The sequence below is a fragment of the Balaenoptera physalus genome (assembly GCF_965194825.1).
Source record: "Balaenoptera physalus genome assembly, chromosome: 9".
Lineage (NCBI taxonomy): Eukaryota > Metazoa > Chordata > Mammalia > Artiodactyla > Balaenopteridae > Balaenoptera > Balaenoptera physalus.
Window position 1 is genome coordinate 104,141,489 of NC_138888.1, and position 14,398 is coordinate 104,155,886.

The window sequence follows — 14,398 nt, forward strand, 5'->3', positions numbered from 1 at the left end:
AATATTAATGTGTTTGATAAAGGGAGCTCCTAGGCTCTCTATGGTTTTGCATATTATGTCATAATCACTTTATTGTGGATTATAATTGTGGCATGATAGTGGTAATATTTCTTCACACTTTTCTGAGAAAATACAAATTAGATTAAACAAAGGGAGCCATTTTTTCTGCTTATACATTGCTTATAAAAGTTGAACTGGTAATATATGAGTTATGTGATCTGATTCTTGGATTACTGACTATCCTATATCATCTAATTATAGTTTGTGGGGTTTTATTTAATACTTTATTTTCCAAAAACTGTATCCCTCCTGGTAGACAAAACCTCCCTGATGAAAGGATATCTTTTTTTTACACTTTATTCCCATAGCACCAGCCATCTGCTTTGTCAATAAATTCACTAAATGTATTCTAAATTGAATTATTTTTTCTACCACAATTTCTGCTTCTGTCCTTGCTGTTCTTACAAACTTTGGGATTTGAGTTACATTTCAGAAAATTCCTCTTATTTTAAGAACCTCAGGTTTGCTACTATCCACTTCCCAGAAAGTAGTGCTTTAGCCTGTGGTTCCCCCTTGGTCTTTGATCTTTTTTCTCATCTTCCATTGCAATTATCTGGAATAGAATCGTCCCTCAGCCTCTCATAGACTGGCCCATTTCACTATTCACACTGATTTCTCTTTTGCCCTCTCCAACCAAATACATTTATTGAGTTTTTTGGAACTTTATAAATATTGGGATTTTAATAACCTTACTAAAAATAGACACAGACAGCTAGTGTTTCTATACTACTTCCCATTTAGAAAATCAGTGGTTCATTATTTAAGTTCAGATAAGCAGTTGCCTTTGCTATTTTTTCTTTAGTTATCCATTGATCAATGTCAATAAGCACTGTTTACTCCATTAGTGTCAATATAAAGAGACTAGTTGTAGAAAACAACTTTAAAACATGATAACTGAGAAGTGAAAGCAATGGATTATTTATTTTTAAAGAACAGAGTTGTCTGATGAGATGTATATTGCAGAATCATTATTTGTTAACTATCCTTGGCATTATTAAACAATGGTCTTATATATATTTTTGATAATAGTAGAGATATTACACCATTAAATTAGATTTCAGAGGACTGTGGAAAATACTTAGTGAGGTAGACCTCATTAGTTTTCTCTCACGTACCAAAACTACACTTATTTTCAATCCCATAACACATCACCATGGAATTAGGAATATTTACCAGATATCTCTGCAAATCTATTTAATAGATTCAAAATCTATTTAAATAGATTTAAAATCTTCGTTTTGCCTCAAGTAGACTACTTCAGCTAGGGTTGTCCAATTAAAAAAAATAAAATAAAATACATATTTGAAATTTAGATAATTTTTTTTTTAGAATCAATATTTCACATGTGATGTATTGGGTGTACCTGTAGTAAAAATTATTAATTGTTTAAATTTCAGATTCAATGGGATGGCTTGTAGTTACTTGACAATCTTCTGTTTTTTTGCATTTGCATTTGAAGAAATGCCAAAACTAAAGATACTGTAATAGTGTTGACAGAAAAAAATTAAGTATGAAACTAGACAAAATTATGTTTTCTTGGACTCCGTCGATCTCACACAACTGGTTCTTCTATTACGTAGAGTAAAAACAATGCTATTAATTGTAGTGATGTTTAGAAATGTGGTGTTTGTTTCAAGTAAAATGCACACACACTGGAAAATTTATAAATCATAAGCGAGCAACTCAATAAATTATACAAAGTAACCATACTCATGTGAATAACGACCTAGGTCAAGATAACTAACAATATAACAATATCCCATGTGTTTCCTCCTACACCCTGTATTTTTCATCCCTTTTGAAAGGTTACCACTAACTAATTTTTAATACCATAGATTAATTAGGCTGTTTTACACTTTATAAAAATAGATTCATATTGTATGTTTACTTTAGTGTCTAACTCCCTGCATGCAATATTATGTTTGCAATATTTATCTAATACAATATCATGGTATCATATTCATGTTGCAAAAATTTCTTCAGTTTAATTGTCATATTTTATTCAGTGTATTAGTAGAATACAATTTATCTGTTTGACTCTTTAAGGCCATTTGGGCTATTTTAAAAAATAGATAAAATGAGTAATGAATAATGGTGCTGCGAGCATACTTATAGGTGTCTTTTACTGACTATGACACATGCATTTCTGACTGATACATGCACACACATTTTGGTGTATATATTTATTTTCCATGCTGTAGTAAATACAAGTATACTCATCTTTAGCAGCTCCTATTAAACAGTAGGCTAAAGTGAATTGTATATGCAAATATGCACTTCCAATTCAAATCTGTGAGAGTTCACACTGCCAAATCCTCCCTAATATTTGATATTGTCAGACTGTCTAGTTTAACCACTACAGAATGGGACTTCTGGTAAAACATTTTTGTTTTAGTTTGATTTTTTTTTTTTAATCACTTATGAGGTGGACCAAATTTTCATCAGCATATTGGCCATTTGAATGTTCTCTTTTGTTCAAGACTCTAACTTCTTATACTAGTAGTCTGTCACACAATGATTAGATATACACACATCGGATATATATTATTTTTCTCTGTGAAGAATTCTATGTTGACCAGGTGATTTATTTTAGGACTCTGAGATACATTTATATTTTTTCTGACTTTAATTATTTAATTTTAGAAATAACCTGCTATTCTTATGGTTTTCTTTTGATGATAATCTGCAATCTGTAATTTTTTTCAGCTGTGTTAAAATATTGTCTTTTTACCAGATATAGTTATATCTATAAAGCTATAGATATAGCTCTGTCTATCATCTATCTGTCTATCTACCTATCTATCTATCTATCTATCTATCTATCTATCTATCTATCTATCTATCTATCTAGATATCAGTTTGATTTTCTTAGGATTTGTCCTGAGAGGGTTCATGGTGTTTTGATTCTGTGGCTTAATATCTTGCACCAACACTGAAATATTATTAGCCAGTACATATTGCTTCTATCCAATGCTGTTCTGAAGGCAGCTCATAATAGACTCCAAGTGTCCTTTATAATATGGGAATTTTGTGAACTGTTAGTGAAAGACTTGGTGGTTTGTAATTAACCATGGTGGGAATATTTGGAGTATGAGCTTAGCAAGTACTAGAAAATCAGTACATTTTAATATTTTTCCCTGAGTTTTACCAGCAAACCACTGCTTCTATCTCAATAGCTCTCTTCTTACTCCAGTTCTAATTACATGTTAATGTTTCTTGCAATGTAGTTATATTCTTTACTTTTAATACAGATACTTTGTTCTTGCTCGTCTTCTAGTTCTCTAATGCTATCTTCAACTGTACCTAATCTGTGGTTAGATTAATTCTGGGGCTCTTGATTTCAGTGTTATACATTTTTTTAATTTTTAAATATTTTTTTGGTTCCTTTCGTATTCCCATTTCTCTGTCTAAATTCTCAATGTTGAAAATTTCCTTACAATATTAGGCATAATTATTTTAAATTTCCATGTCTGAAAACTTCTTTGGGTCTTTAGTAAGATTATTTTTGTCAATGTTATTTTTACTTTTGAATTATTATTTTTTCTTTATCATTTTCATTTTAATCCAATCATACAGTTACCTGGCACAAAGAAAACTTTCTTCTTTTAAAGAAGGATACAGCTCTATCTCATTCATGGGAAAAGAAATTTCTTGATGAAGGAATCAAGGAAGTTCAATATCAGGTCTAAATGTTTTTTTCCCCTTTTTATGCTACTCCCCATAAGATGGATTCTGAAGGAATAAGATTGCTTGGTGAGCCACCACACTGAAAAACTAGGGCTGGTATTGCAGGCTTGGAGTGAAATTTTCTCCGTTGAATTATTGTTTTATGTCTTTTGTTGGCTTTAGTTTAATAAAGGAGGTTTTATAAGAAATATGTAGAAAGTATCTGATGCTTTGATGGTGATAGCATCATCATATCTTCTTGGAGAGAAGATTTAATTGTGTTTTGTACCTTGATTATGGTCACTAGCAATGGAAAATGTTAATGCAAGCAATGATTAAAAATTTTAAAGCTGATTTTGTGAGAGCTTTTCTCTTGCTGCTTTATTGTAATAAATGTATAGAGATATAGATGATATTCTGAATCAGGCTCTGAATTCTAATTTTGCATAGTATGGGCCCTATAACTAAGGAGAAATATATATTCAGCTTTTTAGATCCTCACACTTAATGAAATGAGAGATAATGTAGGTCTAAGAATAGAATCAAATCATAACACATTATGTTGACTTTCCCAATTCTCGTATATGTTGTTTACATGTTTGTCATGACTTGTTAATTATTCAAATTTTTCTGAATTTACTTTTTTGCCAATTATTTCTTTACTTTTTTCAAAATCAGAGTTAATATGAATACTCTGGTAATTAATTGCTAGAAGTCAATTTTTTAAATTGAGTTATAGCTGATTTATGATATTATAATATAATATTAGTTTCAGTTGCACAATGCAGTAATTCAATATTTTACAGATTATGATCCCCACAAAGCTATTACAAAATATTGACCATTTTTCCTGTGCTGTATATTACATCGTTAACTTATTTACTTTATACCTAGTAGTTGAATTAGATCTTTATATATTTTGGGTATTAATCCCTTATTGAACATATTGTTTGTAAATATCTCTTCCTATTCAGTAGGTTGTCATTTCTGTTGTTGAAAGTTTCCCCCTCTGTGCAAAAGCTTTTAAGTTTTATAGGGTCACATTAGTTTATTTTTGCTTTTGTTTCCCTCGCCTGAAGAGACAGATCAAAAAAAAAAAAAAAATGCTAAAATTGATGTCAAAGGGTGTACTCACTATGCTGTCTTCTAGGAGTTTTATGATATTAGATTTTACATTTAGATCTTTAATTCATACTGAGTTTATTTCTGTATATGTTGTAAGAAAATATAGCTTTATTCTTTTACAAGTAGCTGTCCATTTTTCCCAACACTACTTATTAAAGAGACTTTTTCTTATTGGAAATTCTTGCCTCCTTTGTCATAGGTTAATTGACCATATGGGCATGGGTTTATTTCTGGGTTCTCTATTCTGTTCCATTGATCTATGTTTCTGTTATTGTGCCAGCACCATATTGTTTTGCTTACTGTAGCTTTGTATTATAGTTTGAAATCAGGGGAAATGAGTACCTCTAGCTTTGTTCTTTTTTCTCAAGATTGTTTTGGCTATTTGGGGTCTTTTGTGGTTCCATACAAATTTTATGATTATTTGTCCTAGTTCTGTAAAATTTTACTCGGTATTTATATAGGGATTGCATAAATTTGTGGATTACTGTGGGCAGTATGGGCATTTTAACAATATAAATTCTTCTAATCCATGAACGTGAGCTATCTTTCCATTTATTTGTATTGTCTTCAGTTTTCTTCTTCAACAACTTTAGTTTTCAGAGTATAGGTCTTTCACTTCCTTGGTTAAATTTATTCCTAGGTATTTTGTTCTGTTTGATTTGATTTTAAATTGGGATATTATCTTGATTTCTCTTTCAGTTAATTAATTATAAGTGTATAGAAAAGCAACAGATTTCTGTATATTAATCTAGTATACTGCAAACTTATTGAATTCATTAGCTGCAATTTTTTTTTCCTTGGTAGAGTCTTTAGGGTTTTCTATATATAATATTATGTCATTTGCAAATAGTGACAGTTTTATTTCCTTCTTTCCAATTTGGATACCTTCTATTTCTTTTCCATGTTCGATTGCTGTGACTAGGAATTTCAATACTATGCTAAAGATAAGTGGTGAGAGTGTGCACCTTTTTTGCTCCTGCCTTGGGGGAAAAGCGTTCAGGTTTTCACCATTGAGTATGATGTTACATGTGCGTTTGTCATAAATGGCTTTTGTTATGTTGAGATCCATTCCTTCTATACTGAATTTGTTGAGAGTTTTTATCATGATTGGATGTTGAATTTTGTCAAATGCTTTCTCCACATCTATTGAGATGAAAATGTGATTTTTATCTTTCATTTTTTGAACATATAACATTTGATTGATTTATGGGTATTGATCCATCCTTTCATCCCTGGAATAAATCCCACTTGATCATGATGTATGGTCCATTTATGTGTTGCTGAATTCAGTTTCCTAACTTTTTAAAGGATTTTTACATCTATGTTCATCAGAGATATTGATTTGTAACTTTTTTTTAGTGTTTTTATCTAGTATTTTTTTCCTTTCTGTTTGTATTTTGTATCTATTGTAGGTTTTTGATTTATGGTTGCCATTAGGTTCACATATATCAACTTATAACTATATCTACTTGTTTTAGAGTGATAATCATTTAAGTTCAAACCCGTTCAAAAAGCTCTACCTTTTCTATACCCCACCCCAATGTTTTATACACATGTTTATGTGTATACCTTAACTCTTTATTTTAGTTATAGCTAATTTTATAAGTTTTGACTTTTAATCTTTGGACTAGATTATTTAAGCTGTTGATCGACTGCTTTTACTTCATATTTACCTTTACCAGTGAGAGTTCTTTTCTTCAAACATTTTCCTATTTCTTTTTATAGCCTTTTCTTTTTCACTTAAAGAAAACCCTTTGAAATTTCTTGTTAGGACAGTTTAGGGCTGATAAACTGTTTTAATTTTTGCTTCTCTGGGAAACTCTCTTTTTCAAAATTGAATGATAACCTTGCTGGGTAGATTATCCTTGGTTGTAGGTTTTTTTTTTTTTTTTTCTTTCAGCACTTTAGTTATATTATGCCACTCCCTTCTGGCTTGCAATAGTTATGCTAAATAATTATCTGATAGCCTTAGTGGGGTTCACTTGTATGTGATTCTTTGTTTTTCTCTTTTTTCCTTTAAAGTCTTCTTTATATTCAACTTTTGCCATTTTAATACAACATGTCTTGGTGTGGGTTTTTTTGGGGTTCATCTTGTTTTGACTCTTTGTGCTTCCTGGACCAGTATATTTGTTTCCTTCTTCAGGTTAAGGAAGTTTTCAGCCATTATTTCATCAAATACATTTTCTCTGCCTGTTCTCCTTCTGGGACCCCTATACTGCAAATGTTAGTGTGCTTGATGTTGCTTCAGTGGTTCCTTAAACTTTCCTCATTTTTTTTTTTCTTTTTGTTCTTTTAATTCATGATTTCCACTTTTCTGCCTTCTAGGTCACTTAGGCTTTCCTCTGTATCCCCCAGTCTGCTAATAATTTCTTCTAGTGTTTTTTTCATTTCAGTTATTGTATTCTTCAATTCTGATTGCTTCTTTTTTATATTTCCTAGTTGTGTGTTGAAGTTTTCACCATGATCCTCTACTCTATTCCCACGTTTAGTGAGAACATTTTATTACTAATTTGCTTTGAACTCTTTATCAGGTAAATTAGTTGTCTCTGTTTCATTTTGTTTTTTGTTTTTCTGGAGTTTTATTTAGTTCTCTTATTTGGAACATATCCCTCTGTCTTCTCATTTTGTTTACTTTTTCCATTTGTCTCTTTGAAATTAGATTAAATGGTTATCTATCACATTCTTGAAGCTGTGTCCTTGTGTGGGAGCATCTCTATGCAGCCTGCATGTAGCCAGTGGTATTAGTGAGAAAACTGAATCTGCAATGATCCTGCTGCCTCCTCTACTGGTGTGATCTGGTGGCCACTGTCTTTCTGAGGTGTATGGTTAAAGTCAAAGAAGTTAGATCTGGAGTCCAGTGTGAGCTGGGAATTTTCCCAGGCTCAATGGCAGTGGCTGTCCTGACAGATGGCAGGCCTGGGGATCAATGACCTGGAGCAGGAAGCCTGAAGGATCTGACTTTCTCCCAAGTGCAATGGCAGTCTCCACCTTGCTTCAGGGTGAGGCTGGGTTCTGAGAGGCTGAAACCTCATTTCTGAGCTACTTCCATTTCTCTATGATGTGATGGTAGTCTCTGCCTTTTCTGGAAACAGTGTCAGTGTAGGAGGGGCTGGAAAAGGAGCCAAATTTTTAAGTGTGGTAAAAAGATCAAGGTTTTCTTTAATTATATTTTATAAAGTAATTTAAAAAGCTAATGATGATATGTAAAATATTTCTGTTGAGATGTCAGCTTCTAGAATGGCAGAATAAGTATCTCCAAAATTTCACTCTTTTATGAGAATTATAAAAACACTAATAAAAATTGTGAAAACAACATTTTTTAAAAAACTCTGGGATTTAACAATGTCTTGCAAAAATCCAGTGTGCACTTATTCAAGAAAAATAATGGTCTATTGGTAAAAACTGATACTTTGGGCATTTTAACTCATTCTGTTACTGTCACCCTTTCCCCATCTCTACAGTAAACTTGAAAACCAATAGTATTACAGATGTGGAATATGTGATACTGGCATCTAGCAGCCACTGCAGGGAATATAACATGTTTGTAGCTACCCAAAAAACTCCATGCTTAGCAAATTATCACTATTTTACTTGATAGACAGCAACCTGGAATTCTCAGGGACTTTTTATTTGGCCTAACTCAGAGCTCACTCACTATGACTGCCCTATCTCCAGGGTGTTTGTTGAAAACAATCAGTGGCAATTGTTCAACATCACAGTTACTGAAACAGTGATAGCATTTGGGACAAAAAACAGACTGTAAGAAACTTAAAAGGAAAATATAAGGAATGAGATACCTACAAGGAACTTTAAAAAGCTTTAAGATACCCCTGGTTATCTCAAAAGCCATTTACATTCAGGGCTGTGTGCATCACCAAGAAAGATGTGAAAAAGACCTATCCTCTCAACCCCATGTAACCTTGAGTCCCTGATAAGGCAGGAAGTGAAATTTAAGTCAGAGTCCCACTATGAAGTAATTGTAGCTCAACATATATGCAACATATATGCATAACCCCTTGACAAAGGCTAAGAGACTTTTTGATCCAAAACACTGAAATAAATCTCTTTCCAATTTTTTGATGCCCACCAAGCTAACTGAGTAGACCTCAGTGTCTATGTGTATCAAAAAACCTAGACTATACAGATTTAGTGCAGGAGAATTACTAAACAAACACTAACAAAACCAAAAACAACAACTATAAACTCTAACAAAAAATTCTGGAGAGAAAAGGAAAATCTGATTTTCAAAGTTGTCACATTAATGTAAAAATAACAGTTTTTAATTAAAAATCATGATGCATACCAAAGAACATGAAAATATTGTTCATATATAGGAAAATAAATAATAAAAACTGTCACTGAGGTAGTGGAGATGTTGGATTTATTAAACAGAGGAGACTTTTAAACCAGCTATTACAAATAGGTGTAAAGTTTTTTTTTAATTTAAATTATGTATAATGGATGAATGGAAAGTATTATTATAAAGTCTCACTAAATATGGAACATCAATAAAGCTATAGATATTTTAAAAAGAACAAACTGGAAATGAGAGAGTTCTATATTCAGTAAAGCCTAATTTTCAAAAAAATTACTGGGAAATTAATACATCCTTAAATAAACAAAAAATGTGAGAATATGTTGCTAGTAGACCTGCCCTCCAAGAAATACTTATGCGATTCTTCAGGCTAAAGGCAGTCTTGAATTCACAGAAAAAACAAAAAGCACCAATACAGAGAATTAAATAAGTGAATTTAAAAGACAGTATAAACTTAATTTGTTCATAGCTTCTTTTTTAAGCATACCTTTCTAAAACTAACACTTTGTGAAACATAAATCTTAAAACTGTGCCAATAGACACTTAGTGTACAAATATTTTATTTTTATGATAATAGTAGCACAAAGGAGAGAAGAAGAAAGAGCAAAATATATTAGAGCAACATTTTTGTGGATTATTTAATTTAATATGAATCCAATTAGATTATTTATAAATCTGTTCATTGTAATGCACACAGAAACCAATTAGAAAATAACTCAAAATTATTTTTTAAAAATCAAGGGAGTTACAACAGTGCACTAGAAAATGTCTAGTTAACAAAAAAGAGAACAGTGATGAAAAAATAGAAAAACAAAAATTAAGACACAAGGAAAACATATAGCAAAACAAGAGATGTAAGCTTTACCTTGTGTAATTACATTACATCTAATTTGAATAAGCATTCCAATTAAACACAGATTGGTAGATAAATTTTAAAAAATAGTCAAATTATATACTGTCTGCAAAAGACAAAATTTAGATTCAATTACATACATAGTTCCAATGTACATGTTGGGAAAAATATGCAATATAAATAGTACTCAAAATAAAACAGAATGACTATTCCAGTATCAGATAAATTAGATTTTAAAACAAGAATTGTAAGTAGAAACAATGATATTTAACGTTTATAATAATAAAAACATCAATTCAATGTGAAGGTAAAATAATTATAAACATATATGCACCTAACAACAGAGCCCCAAAATATATGAAGGAAAAAATTGACAAAATTGAAAGAGAAATACCCAAGTCAACAAAAATTGTTAGAAACATCAATACCTGACCTACAATAATGAATAAAACTTGTAAATAGAAGATTTTTTTAAAATAGAGGACTTGAACAAATATTAGAACTAATAGACACCTTATCAAACACTCCACCCCAACAGAATACAAATTCTTCTCAAGAACACATGAAACACCCTCCAAGATAGATCGTATTCCAAGCTAAACAATAATTCATAAATTTAAAAGGATTAAAAGCATATAATGTAGGTTCTTTAACTACAATGGAATGAAATTAATAATCTATACAAAAAAAGTGGGATATTCACAAATATGCAGAAATTATGCAAAACACTCCTAAATAAGAAATGTGTCAAAGAAAATAATAAATGGAAATAGAAAATGCTTTGAGTTGAATAAAAATCAAGTCACAAATACCAAAACTTGTGGGATGGAGGTAAAGTAATACTTGGAGGAAAATATATAGAGATACAAATACCTAAATGAAAACAGAAGAAAGATCTCAAGTCAATAATGTAATATTTCTACTTAGGAAACTAGAACAAGTAGATTTAATTAAACATAACTCAAAAAGAAGAAAATAATAATGAAAAATAGCAGAATAAATGAAATAAAGTATAGGGAAACAATAGAGAAAGTCTAAGTAAAAATAGGTGGTTCTTTGAAAAGATCAAGAAAATTGACAATCCACTCCTAAATAAAAAGTATGTCAAATAAAATATCACAATGAATACTGGAAAGTAATTTGAGATGAATGAATAGAAAACAATAGAGAGAACCAAGAAAACTAAAATTTGGTTATTTGAAAATAAAATTGACAAAACTTTGCTAGAATGACTAAAAAAAATGATAGAGAACTCAATTTACTAAAATCAGGAGTAAGAGATTTTTGATGAGACATGAAAAACATTGTACGGGAAAGCTTAGATTAGATACAGATTAGGCAATCTAAATGAAGTGGAAAATTCTCAGAAAGACACAAGTTACCAGAATTCACTTAAGAAGAATTACAAAATTTGAAAATGTTTACAAAAAAGTTAAAAGATTGACTTTAATTGTAATTACAAACTTCACACACACACAAAAAAGCCCAGGAATACTTGACTTCACTGGTGAAATCCTCCAAATGTATGAAGAAAATTGTGCCCCAATTCTTCACAAACTCTTCCAAAATTCGAAGAGAAAAGAATACTTCCCAACATATTTTATTATTCAGCATCACCTTGATATCAAACCAGACAAGCACATCACTAGGAAAGAACTACAGACCAATACACCTTATGTAAAAATCCTCAACAAAATACAAACAAAACAAATTCAAACTTCTTTATATAAAATAGATAAGCAACAAGGATATATTGTACAGCGAACAGATATATGGCTATTAGTTTGTAATAACTTTAAACAGAGAATAATCTATAAAACTATTGAATCACTTTGTTGTACACCTGAAACATATAATAATGCAGATCAAATATATTTCAATAAAAAAATTAATAGTCACATATAAAAAAGGGTTATGCACCATGACTGACATGTTTTATCCTAGGAATGTAAGAAAGCTTCAGTATATAAAAAGCAATCCATGTAATACACCAAAATAACAGAAGTCAATGACATTATGATCTCAATAGACAAGGAAAAAGTATTTGAAAAAAACTCGAACTCTTTCATGGTAAAAAAAATCAACAAAATTAGGAGTCAAACAGGATTTCTTCAGCTTGATAAAGGACATCTACCAAAAAAAAAAAAAGAAAAGAAAAGAAAAGAAAACGAAGAAAAACACAGCTATCAACAAGCTTGTTGATTAAAGACTGAATATTTTCCCCAAAAGATTAAGAATGGAAGGAGTATGTCCATTCTCAACATTTTCTCCCAACATTGTTCTAGAGGTTTCAACAAGGCATTAGGTTGAAAGAAAGAAAGAAAGAACGAAAGAACGAAAGAACGAAAGAAAGAAAGAAAGAAAGAAAGAAAGAAAGAAAGAAAGAAAGAAGAAAGAAAGAAAGATGACATATTGATTGGAAACGATGTGGGAACGTGCAACTCTCTCTATTCAGAAATGTTGTATTCTGGTATTTAGAAAATCTTAAGAAATGCACACCTCCAAAAACGTTTAGAATTGATAAACTAGTTTAGCAAGTTTTCAGGGATTTAATGTCAATATACAAATGAAATTGTATATCAATAACCTTACAATGAACATGCCAACAATGAAATTTAGAAAAAACTCAACTTATGAGTATCAAGATAATAAATACTAAGGACAAAATTTAGCAAAGTGTAAAATGTTCACTCAAAACTACAACATATTACTGAAAGAAAAATTAACATTCTAATAAATGGAATATTGCATGCAGTATTAAGTTGGTCAGAAAGAAAAGCAAAGTAGCAGTGGAAGAAAAAGAATTTAGGATATGAATAAATTGGTATTTTTTTGAGAATTAAATTCCTTCAGGTTCATTAGGTCACAATTAAGGATCAGAAATTGAGGAATGGAGGTGAGAACATATAGAATGGTAAAACTAAGTAGCTTTTGAGATATTCCACAATGTATATTATAGTCTTTTATGTACACTGAGACCCTAAAAGATTAAAAAATACGTATTGAAATGTAACCATAAAAATTTAAGCCAGAGATGCAAACATTGGTGACTTTAGAGATAACTAATATTTAGAGAATATCAACACCATTGTTGTTCTATAGAAAGATAGATGATTATATGTGTGTTCTTATTAGGGAAGAAGGAATTGTGACAAGAGGAATTATTTACATCATATACATTCAAGTCTTGATGGCTGTACAGCTGTTCTTTGCAAGCAGCAGTTTTCACAACTACTCTAAATATTTTGATAACAAATGTGCATATTTTCCTTCTGTTGAAACAAAGTTTATGTAAAGAATACAACAGTAATATTGAGGTCAGCATTACTTCAATATTTGTAACACTTCAAAGCAGAGACTTAGGATCTTCAATGAATTTTAAAAAATTCTATCCAAAGGCAAAATCATATGAGGGGTAGTTGAGCTCTTTTAATCTCCTATTCCCTGACAGGAAGAAACTGCCAACCTTTCATGCACATGTTGAGCAGAGAACCTCCTGATATCTGGAGCTTGAAATCTTCTGATTATGAATTCTAAGGAATCCCAAAGCACTTGGAATTGCTATTAATATTTCTGTTAAAAGGCACAGTTGGAATAAAATGATCTGCTGATAGTTGAGATAAAAATTCCAATGACAAATACAGAAATAAGAAATTCAAGCAAGAGGTAACATAGGAATGCTGACAGTTCAAAGTCTTAGAGAAATAGTAGAAGAAGCAAAGTCAAAGCTGAATGAGACAAAAAGACTATACTTCTATTCCTAAAATGTTTGTTATTTTATAATACTAAAATACTGCAATTATTTTAAAAAAAGATGTACAGTTCTTCAAAATACTCTAAGGTTAGAAAATCCAAAAACCTGCAATTAAGCAACTGAGAAGAGGAAGTGAAATGAAGGAGGAATATATCTTTATTTTAACATCTAGGTTTACTTTGAAATGCCATTCGCACAATAAGACTATACATAACTGCACACTGAATAAACCCATGGTAAAGTCTTGTAACACTGAAATATAAAATATATAAAATATCAGCACAAAATACTCCAAGATGATTTTGCATCAACTGGCAAACTTTGTACAACTCATGATGAGAAAAATCACTCTAAGGAAGAAAGAAACAACAAAACAAGTGACACGTGGTGGGTCATTCTATATTAACCTGAAGAAACTCTTTTACAGATCCATTAGATGTACTTTCTATTTGCTTAAATGCTCTGGATTTAGCTCTGCTAGTATAACCATTTAGATCTGCTTGCTACTAAAACACACTAAATATCTAGGAAAAGGACTTATGACACCATAAAATCATAAACATGAAGATAAGAGAGGAAATTAAAAATTGCATTATTTGGATTCCGAAAGTGGGAGGATGTGTGC